General features: G+C 40.9%; 1 pseudogene across 1 annotated transcript in view; it reads right to left on the reverse strand.

The window, feature by feature from the left end:
* Positions 1 to 2,427: 2,427 nt before the first annotated feature.
* LOC310802308 (cytochrome P450 3A27-like) overlaps positions 2,428 to 20,267 on the reverse strand; it is a 114,043-nt pseudogene continuing 96,203 nt past the window's right edge. The window contains exons 10-18 of the transcript in view: positions 10,167 to 10,266; positions 9,920 to 10,033; positions 9,328 to 9,416; positions 9,082 to 9,217; positions 8,422 to 8,485; positions 8,091 to 8,251; positions 5,089 to 5,308; positions 4,723 to 4,885; positions 2,428 to 2,433 (exon numbers count right to left, since the gene is read on the reverse strand). The product of the transcript in view is annotated as a cytochrome P450 3A27-like (transcript). The remainder of the gene's footprint in view (positions 2,434 to 4,722; positions 4,886 to 5,088; positions 5,309 to 8,090; positions 8,252 to 8,421; positions 8,486 to 9,081; positions 9,218 to 9,327; positions 9,417 to 9,919; positions 10,034 to 10,166; positions 10,267 to 20,267) is intronic.

Consider the following 20,267-nt stretch of genomic DNA (forward strand, 5'->3'; position numbering starts at 1 on the left):
GAGCCAGAATCTGTAACCGCGTATACAACTAACAGACAAGTGCAAACAACTTTAGAGTTTGAACCTACAGTGATAGAACAAGAATATACCACAGAGCCAGAACCTGTCGACAAAGCTGAGATAGTGACCCCATTAGTTCAAGAAGAAATTGTTTCCACCATGAATGAGCCTACAATGTTTATGGTTGGACATGAAATTGGACCAACTCAGACAATGGAGATTAAAACTCAGAAGATGATGGAAACTACCACAATGGAGTCAGATGTAACACAAGAACTCACTATTGAGAAAAACCTCACAATTGATGAACAGATAACCAGGGAGGATATGGAAAAGAGGAGAGAGAAGGAGAAAGTTCTGGAGGAGAAAGAATGCGACGTGAAACAAGTGAAAGAGAGGATGGAGGTGATGAAATGGGCAGAGGAGTGAGAAGGAGAAAGAAAAGGATTTTGAATGGATGAGAAAGGAGTTGGAGGCGATGAAGAAAGTCGAAAAGATGGAGAGGAAATAAATGACAATGAAACAAGGTCAGCACAGGACTCAATTCAAGATCCACTGATGATACAAGCAAGAAGGAACCTCTGGTATCAATGGATGAAATACACTGGAGAGACTCATAGCAAAAAAGACTGTTATATGTGCTCCAAAGCAAAAGAAAGCTCGTTAATAATCATGAATACCAAATTCAATTGGAAAAACTGTGGGGAGCTAAAAGCAGACTGGCTGAAGAGAATGAAGGGCTCTGATATTGCAGGAACAACTTTGGGGATAAAGCCATTTCAAGCAATTGCCTTTGCCCCACTCTGCGAAGCAGAGTGCTTGCAGTTCCTTGGATCCAGAGAATACTATGACAACACATCCCAACAAAGGACTTGGAAGTCCAAGAACAATCTAAATCTACGAGATCTCGGAGGGAATACAAGGAGGACAGACGCTTAGACAGTTTGGGAATTCCTAGAGGTATACCCAGTGAATACAAGGCTATAAATTCCGTAGCAATGGGATTTGCATCTTTCTTTCTTCCTTCAGCTGGAATAAATGTCAATACTGACTGGATAAACTACATCTACTATAACCAGCAAAGATTCATAAACTACACGCATGATGCTTTAGGGTCTCTAGGAAGGCAGCTTGCAGCAACGAGTGAAATGGCTTGGCAAAACAGACAAGCACTGGATTTTCTATTGGCAGAAAAAGGAGGAGTATGCCACATGTTTGGAGAACAGTGCTGCACGTTCATCCCTAACAACACAGCAGCCGATGGACAATTCTCTATAGCCATGAGGAAGCTTAAACACCTGAGGGAGGAAGTTAAAGAGAATGCTGGATTTGGAAGCAAATGGACCTCCTGGATAGAGAACATGATGGGACAATGGGGAGCCTATTTCGCCAGAATAGGAGCCATCATGCTGGGCTGTGTGATTGTCTTAGCCCTCATAATCTGCTGTTGCATTCCAATCATAAGAGGACTAATAACACGAGGAATTGACAAGGCAATGAATACTCAGGCACTTCAAATGGCAGTTATGAAGGGAAGAAGAGAAGACCGTAAAGATTCAGGAATGCCTGATGACTATGATAGTCCTGACTTATATCCAAAACCTGGGTATCTGGATGACGATGACAGCGATGAGGAAGATGGAAGGGATTCTGAAGATTAAGTTGAACGATCCGAAGGCAAATCCTCATTTTGGATGAGGTGAAGTTCGAAGTTAGAGGCTTCGTGTTCAGCAAATCTCTGTCTTTCTCTATCTTTCTATTCTCTGTCTGTTACACAAACGAGGCAGTGGTAAAGACTGTCCTCATATGGGGGGTTATGTGCTAGTAACCTCTGACCCCCAGGTAAAGGTAAATCAAGCAACGAAGACCTGAAGAGAAGTATTTTCGTCATTCATTTATTACTCTGAAGTATTTTTATCGTTCTTTGTTATTCTTTGAAGTATTGTTATCACTCTTTATTATTCTTTGTTGAACGTATATGGGACCATGTATGTATCATAGAATAGTCTATACTTATGTATGTTTATGTCCGTAGCAATTTATTTTAATCATATAAGCAAGGCTTGACTTAATGTACGCGTAGGCTTTTAATAGGACATTGAATAGACTGTTGATTGTTTAGAAACTGTTAGTTGATAATTTCCACGGCTTAAGTTCACAATAATTTTTGTGGTTTACTTGTTATTTTTATATCCCTTTGAACCATGTTACACACAACTGCATGCAATATGGTTAGAGTACGTGTTGTACAATTTCTCTGTGTTGGGACTTTAATAAGTCCCAAAGGGGGGAATATGTAGTATATTTTGCTCTGACCAAAAGAAGGGCCTAGTGGGTTAGGCCCTTGGAATGTTGCAGCATGCAGTTGACCTCTGTAGGTTGGGGGGATGGCAAAGAAGAGATAGTGGTGGGGGTAGCCTTAATTAGTTAAAGCTGTGAACCACACCAAAAGGCACACCCTTATTTGGTGAAAACTGTAAACATCACCATCGTATAGGTTGAAAATGTTGAGGGTAACATGGACCTGGGAATTCCATGCCCAAATCTGGAAGACAAAGCAGGCTGTTTTGTATAAAAGACTGAACGGCTGGACTAGATAAGGGGGGGGACAATATTGACTGGACAGGAGCCCCCACATCTGGCCGTGGTATGTAATGATGAAGTTACGATTAATTAAAGACGATTAAACTGACTCATCCGGACCTCTGCAGCTTCCTTTCTTCATCTAAGTATATTTACTACACTATTTATTTCACATTTAAAATAATACAATTGATAAAACCTGATTAAACTTTCCTACAAGTTAACGATGTGCCGAATGCTTGTATTTTGATTAAACATGCAAGTTATTATTATTGAAGACACGTGTCTGTCTCATCTTTTTACTTTGTTGCAGTATAGGCGTTCTGTGTCGCGCTGAAGCGTATGAAGTGTATTCAGTTATGGGGTTTACTGTACATACTTTTTCTCTGCACTGTTCCTGCTGCAGAGGATGCGTAAACGATTTTCCCATGTTGTTTTTTGGTTGTGGTCTGTGTTTATACATTTAGGCTATTAGTTGTATCCTACTTTTCAGTTTTACAAGTCAAATCTTATGACAGATGAGATGGCACTTCAACCGATAAAATGCAGGTACATTTTGACTACTGCTGCACTACGATACCCATAGATAGACCCAATACATTGGTAACTGCACTACTTATACAGCTCATATACTGCTTATACTGTTCATACTGCATTCTATATTTATTCTGCTTATAATGTTACTGTTAATACATATATTGCTTATACTGCACTACTTATACTGCTCATATACTGCTTATACTGCTCATATATTGCTTATACTGCTCTACCTGTATATATTGTTCACATTGCACTTTTCTGCTTTTTTGCACTTCTGGTTAGACGCTAACTGCATTTCGTTGTCTCTGTACTTGTACTCTGCACAATGACAATAAAGTTGAATCTAATCTAACACCTATTTATTGTCATGTTTTGATGGCATGTTGTTCATTCTCATGTTATGATTTAGTTTGTGATTATACACACGTTTTTAGCGTGATGATAGAGACCCACTACCAGACGAGTACAAAACATACACAAGTCACATGCAAATCCCTGCACTGCAGACGACAGACAACAACTGTCTCTGTACAACGAGTCCTGGACCTCCACTAATAGACAGATACAAAGAGAGCAGCATACAGTAGCAGCAGAGCCCAGAGGCGAGGCGAGGCAAGGCAAGGCAAGGCAAGTTTATTTATATAGCACATTTCATACACAGAGGCAATTCAAAGTGGTTTACGTAAAATAGATAAAAAGGAAAGAGCATGAAAGAAAAATTAGAATAAAAACGCATAAAAGACATAAAAAAAAGAATAAAAGTCACAGTGCATTTTAGGGTCACAGTGCAATTATTAGCGCCAATTTAGTTTCAATTTAAGGCAAAAGCGAAGCCCTTTTTTTTTTTTTTTTTTCCATTTTTGAAAGTAGCCAGTGTTGGGGCTGATCCTAGATCTATGTGTAACATAATAACTGAGAGACCTGCAGCAGGGCAGGTCCTCATCACTGGCTGTCTGCTTTGAGCTGGTTGTCGTTGGACTCCTGGCAGCGGAACAGGTCCATCTCAATGGGGATCTGGTGAGAGTTGACACACAGTTAAAGTATGAAGGAACGAGTAAAACAGATGTCAGCGTTACACTATGAATGTTACCTAACACAGTGTCACTGTTACGTTCGGGTAGCATTGCACTATAAATTCAAATAAACTCAAACTCCTGGACAACCTCTCTTGGGTCGACATACATTAAAATGGCCCTATGAAGTCTCGAGGGAGTTTTGCAGAAATACAAATAGCTTTTTTTTAAATCTCACACTTCCATCATTTAGTAGGTAGCCTATACTGAGGATGATTGGCGCCTAGTACTGAAAAATGCAATCTGGGAAATTAAATGGGGAGTACATACTCATGCAGTACGCAAGTACAGAATTGTAGTATGGGGGTTCAAACCCGGGTCTCTCATGTGGAAGACACAAACGCTACTATTAAGCCAAGAGGACATCCTCAAGGTCTGAGGGCGACACTTCAGTTTTCATGTCTCAGGCAGGGCTACCTCATCACGCGAGTGTGATTCCAAAATCACCTCTGCTACATATAGAAACGCAACAAAGTCATAGGTACAAAATTATATTTACAATCATTGTATCATTATTTTGTCTCACCTCTGTCTCTTTGCAGACGGTGAAGTTGAACCTCTGTAGAATCTCCACCATCGCCAGTTTCATCAATACCAGAGTGAATCGCATCCCGATACAGTTCCGTGGGCCCAACCCGAACGGCATGTAGGTGTATGGGTCGATGCTCTCCTTGTTCTCCTTACTGAACCTACACTCGGAGAGTTCAGAGGAGGAGGGGTTAAAGAACATATCAATTAAATCACAGTAATATGATGGTTATACATGGTTGAAGAAACCTGTTTGTGTTTGGTCGTCGCATTTAGGTTTGTTTTATGGTTGTTTGTGGAACACTGCTCTTATCGTTGCTGTTGTGATTGATATTGTGGTTGTGGTTAAGATGTGGCCCATTACCTCTCTGGTTTGAACTCCTCTGGGTCTTCCCACACATCGGGGTCACGGTGCAAGGTCCAGATGGGTATCATGACAACCATACCCTTGGGGATGGTGATGCCGCTGATCTCAACAGATTTCTTGGCGACTCTTTCAAGTCGATGGGGTACAACCTGAGAGACTCGTTGATCACGCTGTCTAGATAGTCCATCTGCATCAGAGCCTCGTACTGGATAGGAGCCTGCACAGGGATATTACACTCACATGAGCACTAGTGATTGGTCGTTCACGTAGCCGAAACCCAGAACTAACTATTTTTCGTTGCAAATCTGAAGAGCTGTTAGTTTTTTGTGTTCTTTTTTTGGGAAATGAACACAGTACTGTACTTATTCTAATCTGCATAGCCTAATTTCATGACACCCGCATACAGAACGCCATTACTTTCAATGTACGTGTGTAATAGTGACTTGCTTTTTTGTTGTACATGAATAAACAAAAAAATCGCTAAATAATGTTATCTTGATAGTTAGAAGAAAATACATTTAGATTCCACTGAACAATGTAAATGATAGATGTACACAAGGATCAATCAGAAGTCAAAATGCCACTAAACTGGGCTGCTTTTAGTGGATTGACTGCTTGGAATACAGAATGTGCTATAGTCTATTATTTCCTATCACAGTCGACAGACTACAAGAAAACTGTCAGGTGGTTCAAATGTGAATAACTTGGTATCCATTCCATTAACTGTGGCCGGGCAGCACCGAACAGCCCAGAGAACATTACCATGGTGCTTTTGAATATTAGGTCCCTATCTGGCAAAACCTTTATTGATCTTATCTCAGAGCGAAAGCTGCACTGTAATGTTTTTATCTGAAACCTGGCTAAACATGAATGCATGTCAGTCTATTAGAAGTGGGGAAAAAATATATTTTCTCTCTATTATTTATCTAGCCATGTCGCTGAGCAGATGAGAATTTCATGATGAATATGAATATGAATAGTACACCATCAACAGCTTCCTCTTGTGATAATGATTTAGTAACCAGCTTCAACACCAAACTAAGGGCAACTATCGACTCTGTAGCACCAGTCAAACTGAAAAAGGCTGTGGCCAAATTTAAAAGAATTTGCAGAAAGTCTGAGCTGACAAAAACTGCAGGTCCACCTTGATATTCTTCGAGAGCATCTTTCTGCTTTTAATAAGGCAATAAAAAAACGCCAAGACGGTATCATTTCTCAAAATTGATAATGAATCATAACAACTCAAACAGTGCTCTTTTCAACGATTGACAGCCTTATAAATCCCGCCCACAAGACACCTGGTGATCTGCTCTCCACCTACAAATGTGAGGAATTTGCAACATACTTCTGAGATAAGAGAACCAATATTAGGTGAGGAGGATCACTCAGGCAAGACCTGAAGATGTGTTTGATGACTTGTTACCCCACCTTCCACCACATGGAAGCACTATGAACTCTTTTGCAGTGGTCATACAGAAATGCTCAGCAAAGTGGGGGTCTGTTCATCTGCACCTAAAACTACCATGGTGAAACCCCTCCTGAAGAAAAGTAACTTAGACTCTTCAGTCCTTAGCGATTTTAGGCCAATCTCCAACCTTCCCTTTTTAAGCAAAAAAATAATAATTCTTGAAAAAAAGGTGTTCAAACTGTTAAATAATCTCCTTCTTCCCAACTGTACCTTTGACATGTTCCAATCTGGCTTTTGTGCCAATCATAGCACTGAGATAGCACTATGTTGTTAAGTTATTAACTAGGTTCTTAATGACCTTAGAATTAATTAATTAATGCTGATGCCAAAATGCTCTTTGTCCTTGTCCTGGTCAAACTGTCTGCACACTTAAAGACACTACTTACAGTAACACTAAGCACCAGGCAAAAAAACAAGGTGTTACCATTGACTCAGATCTTAATTTTGAAACCCATATCAAGAATGTGACTAAAACATATTTGTATCACTTAAAGAAGAGTAAGTAAGTTTGCCGGAAATCTGCCATCGTGGAGAAATTCTGTCTGAAGTTGTCCAAACAACAACATCCTCCCTAATAATAATATATCCCCCCGAAATGAACTTGCAGTGTTGGACATTAGCTGTTGTGTTTCTACATGCGCACACGATTGGGAGAGGCAGCCACCAGAGAAAGGTCAGTCTACTCCCCTAGAACACCCCTGGCACTCACAACATGTTTATATGCAAACCGAATGTCAGGTAGGACACTGCATTTTAAAAAGCGTGTTTTCCGAACCAAAACAGCGTTCGTAAATGAAATATTTATTCATAAGGGATTTATTATAAGGGATCTTGTTCCCTGATCGCTACCGATTAAAGATAGTCATTACAACCGTTAGGAAGCTTTTAGAACGCTTGAATATTACATGGACCTTTACAGAACACAGCTGTAAAGGTGCAACCTTTCCTATCCCAGGCTGACACTGAGAGACGAATGCATGCTTGTATTACTAGCAACCTTGATTACTGTAACACTCTCCTGTCTGGTCGACCAAAGAAAGCTCTTGGCAAATGATACAAAATGCAGCAGCACGAGTCAGATGGAGAGCACATATCACACAAGTCTCTGCACTGATTACCTGTTAGTTTTATAATTTATTTTAAGATAATTGTATTAGTTTAGAAATCACTCTATGGTCATGCACACCACTGCATGTCAGACATGCTTTTAAGGTATATACCCTGTAGATCCCTCAGGTCCTCAGGTACTGGCCTTTTAACTATTCTGAAGATTCCAACAACACCTATCTACTTCCTGTTTCAAATGAATAATACTGGGCAGAAGTCTGCACAGGGATGCTACAGACACATTAGCACACTGCAAAATACTGTCACCTATCTAACCATCTGTAGGAGTCTGCAGTGCACAGGGGTTACACACTCATCAGTACCCTCTAAAACACTGTCACTATCATGTCACTATCACACTGTCACTGTCACTATCACCTGTTCCACATGAATAGTACTATATAGGAGTCTGCAGAGGGGTTACCTTGTTGGGAAACACAGTGTCTATCTCCTCCTGCAGCTTGGTCATGATGTGAGGGTTGGTTGCCAGATTGTAGGCCAGGAAGGACAGAGAGCTACTGGTGGTCTCATAGCCAGCAAAGATGAACATCATTGCCTGGGACAAGATCTCATGGTCACTCAATCCTATGATGATGGGAGAAATGGGGTGGTAGGTGTGTTTGTAGGTATAGGTGTTTGAGGCAGGTACTGTATGTGTGTGTGTTAGATGCTAGTATACAGTGTGTGTGTGTGTGTGTGTGTGTGTGTGTGTGTGTGTGTGTGTGTGTGTGTGTGTGTGTGTTTAAGGCAGGCACCTTTACTCTGCTCCTCTCCCTTTGAGTTGCTGTCTTTCTGCGAGTCTATCATCAGCTGCAGGAAATCTACCAGACTCTGGAAGCAGGCTTACGTCAGATCAAAATCACATGAGAACTACCAGATGCTACCAAATCTCTACAATTGTATTACACAATACTGGCTGAAGATCGTATATTTGATCAGATATATTTACATACCTTCCTGGTGCTAGCCACGCGATTGGACTTGATCTTCTGAAAGACAGCGTAGAAGAAATCTGTGACCGAGGCAGGGAATAGGGATACCTCCTTGTTTGCCATAACAGGACCCATGAAGGGGAAGAATGCTGGACGGACAGGAAATGCCACGGTTACAAACAGGAACAGGAAATACCATGATACGTGACTCCAATCCTATTCAATGCACAGCCCTGTCCAGAAACAACTCCTAGGCTCTATCCCTAGACACTTCTGTATCCAATCCACTCAGATCTCCAAGTGTCCAGCATTTAGGAACTAGAGGTTGGTTCTGGACAGGGCCCATGTGTTTGTCAAATGAGTAGAGCGCAAACCATTGGCAGTGTGGTTCATGTCAGTCTAATCAATGAAATCAATAGCTTCATTTATTAAGCACAAAATGACTGAAAGTTATATGGGGGCAGTTGTACCGACTGTGAGGAACAGTGGGCTGAAGATGTCAAACTTGAGCATTTTCTTGATGTTGGTCACAAAGGGGTCGGAGGGGTTGTGGAGGGAGTCGATGTCGACACTGAATGAAGTACTGACGACCACATCCATACTGTATGGTCCAAAGAACCTGGAACACAACCACACAATCTCTGACTACCAGAACCACAACTACAAAATTAAACGGGGAGTTCACTGAAATTACAAATTCACCTTATCGTCTCGGAGATAAATACTCACTCCTTTAGTTCAATGGGCTCATCGTTATCAGCCGTCTTCTTCAGATTGCTGACCAAGTTACCAGAGTGCTGCTTCATGATCCTGAGCATCTGAGTTGGGAAGGATACATGGAAAAATATCATGATTGATACGTGGATTAATATGTGCAAAACATATATTAATATCATGTTTGAAACAGGAATTATTTTAATTTTTATATAGCCTGAGAATATACATCCATACAGGATACATTATGTCAAAGAATAAGTGACTCCAAAGATGAACTATTATTCTATACTCTGTCATCTGACCACTGAACTTATCAAAGATAAGATCAAATATACTTTATTGTCCCGGATGAAAATTTGTCTTGGATTAATTAATTAAAGTTGCTGCTTCACACAACAACAAACAACAATGAATACACACTATACACATAGTACAAATCACACACACACTCTCACACACACACACACACACACACACACACACACACACACACACACACACACACACACACACACGCGCGCGCGCATCAGAGTTGTTAGTCATTCATTTATTTGTGTTGTATAAAGGAATGAATGAAAGAAGGAGAGGAGAGATGGGACTGTACCTCTTTGATCCGCCCACTGGTGAAGGAGGGAGACAGGACACTGCGGATCCGTCTCCATGCATCATCCTCAGCGATAAACACGGCGTCATACAGAGGCCCTTTGAGATAGATATTCTAGAAAAATAATAATAATTATATACTGGAAGATTAACCTACTATTAATAATGCTATAATAACAATGATATTATCTATTTAAGGAGTCCTTATGTTTTTTTCCCCATACAACAACTTCAATTCAGCGTATTACCCTCCTGTTAGTGAAAAGGGAGTTGCATTCCTTGATGAGGATGGTTTTGATCATGGCTGTGTCCATGATACACAGGATGGGCTGACGGCCATCATAGATCCTACACACCAGCAAAAACAAAGATAGCCTCAATTCTTCGTGGCATTGATTCCACAAGATGTTGGAAACATTCCTTTGAGATTCTGGTCCATGATGACATGATTGCATCACTCAATTCCTGCAGATTTTTCAGGTTCACTTTCAAGATGTGAATCTCCCGTTCTACCACATCCCAAAGGTGTTCTATTGGATTCAGATCCTGGGAAGGCCACTGAAGAACACTGAACTCATTGTCATGTTCATGAAACCAGTTTAAGACAACTTTTGCTTTGTGACATGGTGCATTATCATGCTGGAAGTAGCCATTAGAAGATGGGTCAATTGTGGCCATGAAGGGATGCACATGGTCAGCAACAATACTCAAATAGGCTGTGGCATTCAAGCGAATATACCGTAGATAGAGACAGACAGACCCATCACAGATCCTGCACTCTTAGAAAAAAAGTGCTACCTAGAACCAAAAAGGGTTCTTCTTCCACTCTCCCTTTGAAGAAACCTTTTGGGTTCCATGTAGAACCCTTTTCCACAGAAGGTTATACAGTACCGTGCGAAAGTAATGGGACAGTGAAGCATTTTTTCTTCTTTTTGGAGTTGAAATGAGAACGTAGAGATTCTCATCTTTTATTTGATTTTATTTGTGTATATATTGGTTTATCATTCAGAAATTACAACATTTTTATGCATAATCCCCCTATTTCAGGCTACACTAAAGTGATGGGACAATTGGCTTGACAGGTGTGTTCGTCAGGTGTGTTCCATCACATAATTTGTGCAGTCTGCTATTGGTGTCTTGTCAACATGAGGACCAAAGAGATGTTATTGAAAGTCAGGGAAGCCATTATGGTGCTGAAATATCAGAAAAAAATGAAACATAGCCAAAACCTTAAACCTACCAAAATCAACAGTTTGGAACTTCATTAAAAGGAAAGAAAGCACTGGTGAGCTAAGAAATCGCAAATGGCAAGGAAGACTTCTAGTGGATAACCAAAGAATGCTCACCATAATAAAAAAATAAAAATAAAAAAAACTGCCCCATAGATTAGGAACACTCTCCAGGAGGTAGGCGTCAATGAGTCAGAGACTACCATCCGCAGAAGACTTCACCAGCAGAACTACAGAGGCTACACTGCAAGGTGCAAACCACTACTTGGCCACAAAAACAGGCTGGCCAGGTTACGGTTTGCTAAAAAGTACCTAAAAGAGCCTGCAGAGTTCTGGAAAAACATGTACCAGAGTGATGGCAAGTGTAAAGTGTGGAGAAAAAAAGGAACTGCCCAATATCCACAGCATCCCACATCATCTGTGAAATATGGGGGAGGGGGTGTTATGGCTTGGGCATGTATGGCTTCCACTGTAACTGGCTCACTTGTCTCCTTTGATGAGGATGAATTCAGAAGTGTTCAGAAACATCTTGTCAGTCCAAGTACAAGTTAATTGCTCCAAACTCATTGGACGGCATTTCACCATACAGCAGGACAATGACCCAAAACATACTGCCATAGCAACAGGGCCAAAAAGAGAATCCTATAGAATCCTATAGAACATGCATTTAATTTGCTGAAGAGGAGGGCAAAACATCCTAAAAAAACAAACAACAATCGCTGCAATATAGGTCTGGCAGAGCATTACCAGAGAAGATACCCAGCGTCTGGTTGGGTCAATGGGTCACAGACTTTTGCACTTTTGCATACAAAGGATTGGGGACCAAATACTGAACATGAGTGCTTAATTTGGACATTTGCATAATGCAAAAGAAGAAAAAATGCTTGGACCATTACTTACGCAGGGCACTGCAAATGGAACCCATAAGAGTTATTCAACCAAAGAATCCTTTTAGAACCCTTTTTTTCTTTATTTTTTTAATTACATTTTTGCCCTTTCAATGACATGGAGGGAAGACACAATCACTTCCGATTTGAATTCTGACATGTCGTGGCTCCTCTTTATTCATGCAGTTTGAGACGTGCTCAGAGGCAATATAGGAGCCTCAACCAATGAGAATCCAGGATGTTGTCAAACATTGGCAACGCACAAGTTGTGTTTGGGACCATACTACAGAATACTTAAAAGCTTAAAACTTAAATCGCTCAATAACAGATTCAAATTATTAATGTGGAAGCATGAAATTGTTGCTTGGGCAGTGTACTTGCATCAAGACAGATCATTTGTCTTGGTGTATGAGACCATTTCGTCGGTTGGATCGTCTGTGTTTGTGAAAATCGCACGGTGTCCGCCTGGTTTAAGAGTGTATACTGTAGACACTGAGAGATACATATATCCATCATAGTTAACAATAACCAGGATCAGTTTAGCAGACTCAGCCCCACAGTTTCCCATATTTCTGGAAGCTCTCTGTGTCAAAATTGGTGAAACCACCCTGGGAACAAAAAAAAAAAAAAAAAAAATAGCCAGTTCATAAATGCTTGTCATAAACCTGAACTGTGGCTTAGTCTATGATGGCCCTTTTCCACTACAGACCGGCTCTCACTCCTCTCTTTTCGTTTTCGTTCAAAAGCTTTATTGCCCATTTTTCTGGGTAAAACAATTCATATTCAGCTCCCATGGCTTTCACCACAACAACACATGGATGAGTCTACAATGTTGTTGTTTATGGGCTTAATCTCTACAAACCTTCTTATATCCCATTATCGTCCCGAGGAAAGGGATGGGTTTAGGACTAGGAATGCCTAGTTTTTTGAATATTCCATATGGCCAGTATCCATACCTGGTCAGAATAAATATAAATCAACAATCTGACTTGAAACAAAAGCAAAACGATCAAGTCATAGGTATCATTGAAACTGTTAGATAACTGTAATTATCAATACTATCATTTGTATGTATTATCACAACTAACTAACTAACAAATAATATTTTTTATTAAAACTTCTTACACTCCGATCAGAGAAATGAGTAAGGCAAGGAGAGTCCATGTCTCGGTGGAGAAGTACGGAAGGTAACCCATCTTTACAGGTTCAATCGCTTCTTCTGAGTAACCCCGGACACGTCTGCTGAAGTGATTATTTTATCCCGTCATGACACCTGTGTTTCAGATCATGAAACACAGGCGAAAGAGTATGTGAGAGGTGAAGTTGAAGCCATGGCTAGTGAATGATTGAAAGGGGATCCCTGCGCAGAGGGCAAAACTCAGTGATGTTATTGTCGGCCTTTATCTTAACATCCTGCTAATAGTTGCTGCCTGTTTGATCCCTATCGGGTTTTAATAGTTTGCAGACCCATTGATTCAAGAAGGACTATGGGGCAAATATTTTTGGGCAAATATTTTCTTTCGAGTAATACTGAATTTTACATATTTGAACTCCTCTAAAAATGTGTTATGTTCTTTACATGTATGCACTTGTTTTATATCATTGGCTCCTAAAAACAGTATTTCAAAATACTAGTTCAAAACACATCACATATTACAGTAATGAAGCAACTGATTAACATGAATACAGTGCTCTTCATAAGTATTGGAAAGAGGAAGCATTTTCTGTTCTTTTAGCTCTACACTTGGATTTGAAATCAAACAATTATTATGGGGTCAAAGTAGAGATTCTCAACTTTAATTCAATGGGTTTTTAAAAAAACATTTGTAAACATACTCCCACTATTTCAGGGCTTCAAAAGTATCATATAATGTCCAAATAAAATACTAATGTTTCGTATTAGGTCAACAATCTGCCTGAAGTCTGCGACCTCACCAGGCACTATCCACTATCCACTATCCACTATCCACTCATCTTTAGAAAATCATTGACATTTCCACATGGTATTGTGTCATAGACGAGCCTCCCTACAGCAATATTATCTTGACATTGGGATCCTTTGTCCAAACCATATTTCAGGGTGTATGTTTGGTTGCAGGGGCCCAGGCTGTGCTCTCTGACTGCTCCAACTGAAGTAGACCCTGCAGTGAGGAAGAGGTCAACATGCTGCAGTACCGTCAGCCAATCACACACAAAAACCAACAGATCGCCAAGACCTCCATTGCACCATGCACGCACGCACACACACACACACACACACACACACACACACACACACACACACACATACACACACACACACACACACACACACACACACACACAAACACTGTCTCAACAGCCCCTTCCTTCACTCTCACTCTCTCTCTATGTAGGTGGGTCAGGCTGCGTATTCAGCCTGTAAGGGGGGTATTGTTGGGATGACTCTACCCATCGCCCGAGACCTGGCACCCATGGACATCCGTGTGGTCACCATCGCACCCAGTCAGTAAACACACACACATACATACGCACTCTTTCACACACTCCTCCCCCCCCCCCCTTCCTCTCCATATCAGACAACCTCTCTCTCCCTCTCCTTAGGTCTGTTCTCCACTCCTCTCCTGGCGGGTTAACCTGAGAAGGTGCGTTCATTCCTGGCCCGCCAAGTGCTCTTCCCCTCGCGCCTGGGAGACCCTGCAGAGTTTGCCCACCTGGTGACATCACTGGTCGAGAACCCCATGATCAATGGAGAGGTCAACAAACTGGATGGAGCTATCCGCATGCAGCCCTGAGAGAGAGTGAGTGTGTGTGTGTGTGTGTGTGTGTGTGTGTCTGTGTGTGATCCAAGGTATACCACTGTGACAGCTCCGATGTGTGTGTGCATGTGAGGTGTGTGTTCATGTCTGGTACTCCAAGCTCTGCTGTACTGTACGCTCCATGCAGTTTTGTTTTGTTTTGTAAACTGATCCAGTAATAAACTTCTAATGAGTCTGAGTCTCTCCTCCTCTGTGTCTGTGTAAAGTGATGTCAGTAGGAGCTAATAGGACAAATGAAACAAGAATGAGCCTTATGAGGCAAGTGTACCTTCATTTGTCCTATTAGAAGTGAATAGAACGCCTGGACACAGGAAATGCTAAATGCTAAAGCTCTCATAACATCACACCTGCACCAGTGTATAGCTTTATGTACATGTCATCCACAACATTTGAGTGAAGGGAAAGGGAAGCACACATAGCACTAAATAGCGGCCAATTGTGTTGAGGTTTCCAGGCTAACGGTGTCGGCATGTGCAGTCCCCTGTCTTATCTCTGCACCCCCACACGCTCTCAGCCAGGGCCACATCAACAAGGCTTTTGACAGAAAGGCTCGTCCCCTGGTTTGCCTGATTGTGTACCAGCTGAGCCATCAGAGGAGTCGCTCTCAACGAGAACATGAGGGTTGGGGCATATCTGGAGCCATCGTTCATCTGAAATTAAAAAAGTAACATCAGAGGGGAGTGCAAGGTGAGACAAGAATTGGACAAATTCAACTGAGAGTTGAAGGTCATGGACTAAATGCTATAGTAAAACTAGCAACAATCACCTTCATCTACTTAGTCTATAGGTTCTCTACCATCTCTCTAATCGTCACCATGCTCACCTTCTTCAATGTCTCCCTCTCCTGTTCTAGCTTCTCTTTTTCCAGACTCTGTTTCGCTCTTTCTTCAGCCACCATCACCAGGGCCTCTCTCCTCTTGATGGCCTCTATCTCTTTCTCCATCTGTTTCTTATCCTTTTTAAATGTCTCCTTCTCCTTCCACATCTTGAGCATTTCTCGCTCCACATCTTGCCCGTCTCTTTTGATTTTCATCCACTCCTTCTTTATCATTTGCAACTCTGCTCCGACCTTCTCTGTCTTTCTAAGCATCTCCATTGAGGTCGACTTTTCCTGCTCTAGCTTCTCCTTTTCCTGGCTCAGTTTAAGTCTTTCTTCGGCCACCATCACCAGGGCCTCTCTCCTCTTGACTGCCTCCATTTCTTTTTCCATCTGTTTCTTGGCCTTGAGAAATGTCTCCTTCTCCTTCCACATCCCAAGCATTTCTTGCTCCACCTTCTGCCCGTCTCTTTTGATTTTCATCCACTCCTTCTTTATCATTTGCAACTCTGCTCCGACCTTCTCTGTCTTTCTAAGCATCTCTTTTGAGGTCTCCTCCTCCTGCTCTTCCTTCTCTTTTTCCTTGCTCAGTTTAAGTCTTTCTTCGGCCTCCATCACCAGGGCCTCTCTCCTCTTGACTGCCACCATATTTTTCTCCATCTCTTTCTCCATCTGTTTCTTGGCCTTGAGAAATGTCTCCTTCTCCTTCCACATCCTGAGCATTTCTTGCTCCACCTTCTGTCCGTCTCTTTGGATTTTCACGCTCTCCTTCCTCATCATATTTAACTCTGCCTCTGCCTTCTCAGCCTTTCTAAGTATCTCCTTTGAGGACTCCTTCTCTTTCTCAATCTCCATCATGAGGATCTTGATCCCACTGTCCATCTCCTCCCTCTCCCTATTGAACTCATTCCTGTCCTCCTGCAGTCTTTCTGCCTTTCTGGCCAGGATCTCCTCCTCCCTCTGCCTAACTTTTTGGTCCCTTCTCTTTTGTTTCTCATATTCCTCTATCTTTTTCTCAAACTCTGCCTTCTCTGTCTTAATCCTCTCATGCTCCTTCCTGATATCCTCAATACTCATATATATTTTCACCTCCATTGTTTTTATGCACCTACAGTAGATAGAACACAAACAAAAATTATTGAAATAATCTCCACACACCCATACTATAATGCAACAGGAATGTCAGAAAGATTCCCCAAATGAGAAAGGGATAACAATCTTTGAGTTTGCCCTTCTGAATCAGTCAACAAATACCAGTACACCGATTGGCAGCAAAGAAATGTTATTATCTATAATGTGCGTTCGGCTGGCGTCATAATGGGTTTGGAATGACTATCATGGTAATTCACTGCCTAACAACTCTTATCAGCGTTCGATGCAATGGTTCGAAGTGACTTGGTCCTGTCAGAGGCCTATGTTAGAGTCAGCAAAAGCTTCCAGTGTGGGTTGGCTGGCTATGTTTGTTGACACGCCTTGAAATATAGCCTACAATTGTGGCCAACAGGTCAAATATCAGTGGCCATATAATGGGCACATTTTATTAACTGGAATCGGCCTGGTACAGGTAGGAGCCTATAGGCTAATAAGCAGAAGACCTCGGCAAAATTAAAATAGCCCTAATTCAATTCATGCATTTAGGTCTCTCATAATAATAATAAAAAATATATTTTATTTGGAATGTGTTTTTCATTTGTAGCCGACAATTTCAAATCCTGTGCAGTTGAGTGCAATAGACACACAAACAAAAACACAAACAAAACACTAACAACAACAAGAGGACAGGACCTAAAGGAAGGCCTTTCTAAAGATGTGAGTTTTTAGGCATATAGAAATATCCAACGCTGAATTCGACTTAATGGGAATATCATCTCCTAGTGACAGATATCTCTCAGTGACATTTTTACGCGTCCCTTGTCCAAATGCTGTAAAGGTAGTCGGCCTATGCCGTCTCAAGTATTTACAAATACAAGTGTTATAAAACTATACTATATGTCAACTATACTACATCTCTGGCCTACATTAGCCTACCTCAGTCAGTAGGCTGTGTATAAGCGCCAAATCTTCCGGTTATAATCTCTTTATATCTCACTCTGGTAATACTGATTGCACAGGATCAGGTTGCGTCTTAGCTCGTTATGCCACTAAACTAAAAGTTCAAGAACTTTGTGTATTATTGCAGAACATTCTCAATTCTGTGTACATATCAACGTCATAATGATACCAATAGCAACGCATTTTGGGTGGAATCCTAACTCCAAATCCGCGCGCGTAAATCTTGCATTCATGTCAATGGGAAATTGATTCGATTTACACGCGGATCTCGAGTTAGGATTCCACTGCAATACACATTTAAGTTTAAGTTCATTTGAATTTATAGTGCATTTTACCCACAATATACGGCTTACACAAAAGTAGCCTACAAGACAAATACAACATTTGAAAAAACATATTGCATAGAATCAAATTTGGGGATATACAGGGTTTTTTTCTTTATAAAGTACATTACAAACATAAAGTCTCATAAAGTACATTACAAATACGAAACAATTATTAGTCCTATTTTTTATTAGTAATAATAATACGTCTTTTATATTTAATACAAAATAGATTAAATGGTGAAATTGGTGTGTATAAATATAATAAACTTGACTCATAATTCGTATAGTGCTGTTTTTGGAGTAATTACTAATTACTAGTAATTACTAGTGTGTGCGGACTGCGCTCTCTGTCCCGTCTTTCTGCTGTGGGGCAGCGGAGCACTCTGCCCCATCGTTGCGAGGGGAACAACGTGAGCGTGATTGGCGTAAGCAGGGAAAACCTCACGCAAATTATATTGGGTATGAATTCTGCCTAGCAACAGGTGGCGAAAAACTATTAAACGCTAATGTCGTTAACGTGGTCTGACATGACAGGAAATAATCACAAAGCAATTCAGTTCATCTACTGTACGTCTATCGCTAATGCTAGCTAGCTAAAGTTTTCACAATGAATCGTGTAGATTATTTGTTGACCATGCGGTTCAGTACATTGCCTTTGGAAGAGAAGTTGGAGATAAAACGTTTAGGGCCAACAGGAATGGTTTGACAAAAAGAGATGGCTAACCGCTACCACCTCGAAACATGCGCTGTTCTGTTTCCTATGTATGATTTTTGGTGGAGACTATTTGGGCATCGGCTGGATTCAAAGACATTATACATCTGTCAGAACAGAACAGACACCAGCGACTGAACGGCCTTGACATGCTTTCCATTGAAAATGCATTGATCCAGGGACAGATGGATTTCAACAGTAAAGTCATCGAGAGGTTTGCTGAAGCAACGAACCGCCGCGCTACTTTCCTATTCAAGTGAGCGGGTCTGTTTGGACATGTATGACAAATGGACAATGCGCCGTTCACTGTAGACTATATTGCTTTTGTTTTGTAGTCATTTTAAACGTTATACTACCTGTGATATAAAGTGGAGGACTAAATGTTACGTATAGGCCTAATATCTAGACCGTTGATGGGCACACTTGTTACTTGTCGCTTTCAGAACCCTGGACTGGGCTCGGGCTGTATATTCATATAGTTCCGTTAATTAGCCTAGCCTACTTTCCGTGATTTAATGTGACTTTTGTAGTGTGTTATAGCCTCTGCACTGATGCTATTTATTTCACATTTAAAATAATACAATTGATAAAACCTGATTAAACTTTCCTACAAGTTAACGATGTGCCGAATGCTTGTATTTTGATTAAACATGCAAGTTATTGAAGACACGTGTCTGTCTCATCTTTTTACTTTGTTGCAGTATAGGCGTTCTGTGTCTTGCTGAAGCGTATGAAGTGTATTCAGTTATGGGGTTTACTGTACATACTTTTTCTCTGCACTGTTCCTGCTGCAGAGGATGCGTAAACGATTTTCCCATGTTGTTTTTTGGTTGTGGTCTGTGTTTATACATTTAGGCTATTAGTTGTATCCTACTTTTCAGTTTTACAAGTCAAATCTTATGACAGATGAGATGGCACTTCAACCGATAAAATGCAGGTACATTTTGACTACTGCTGCACTACGATACCCATAGATAGACCCAATACATTGGTAACTGCACTACTTATACAGCTCATATACTGCTTATACTGTTCATACTGCATTCTAGATTTATTCTGCTTATAATGTTACTGTTCATACATATATTGCTTATACTGCACTACTTATACTGCTCATATACTGCTTATACTGCTCATATACTGCTTATACTGCACTACTTATACTGCTCATATATTGCTTATACTGCTCTACCTGTATATATTGTTCACATTGCACTTTTCTGCTTTTTTGCACTTCTGGTTAGACGCTAACTGCATTTCGTTGTCTCTGTACTTGTACTCTGCACAATGACAATAAAGTTGACTCTAATCTAACACCTATTTATTGTCATGTTATGATTTAGTTTGTGATTATACACACGTTTTTAGCGTGATGATAGAGACCCACTACCAGACGAGTACAAAACATACACAAGTCACATGCAAATCCCTGCACTGCAGACGACAGACAACAACTGTCTCTGTACAACGAGTCCTGGACCTCCACTAATAGACAGATACAAAGAGAGCAGCATACAGTAGCAGCAGA

The sequence above is a fragment of the Argentina silus genome, assembly GCF_951799395.1.
Source record: "Argentina silus genome assembly, chromosome: 3".
Lineage (NCBI taxonomy): Eukaryota > Metazoa > Chordata > Actinopteri > Argentiniformes > Argentinidae > Argentina > Argentina silus.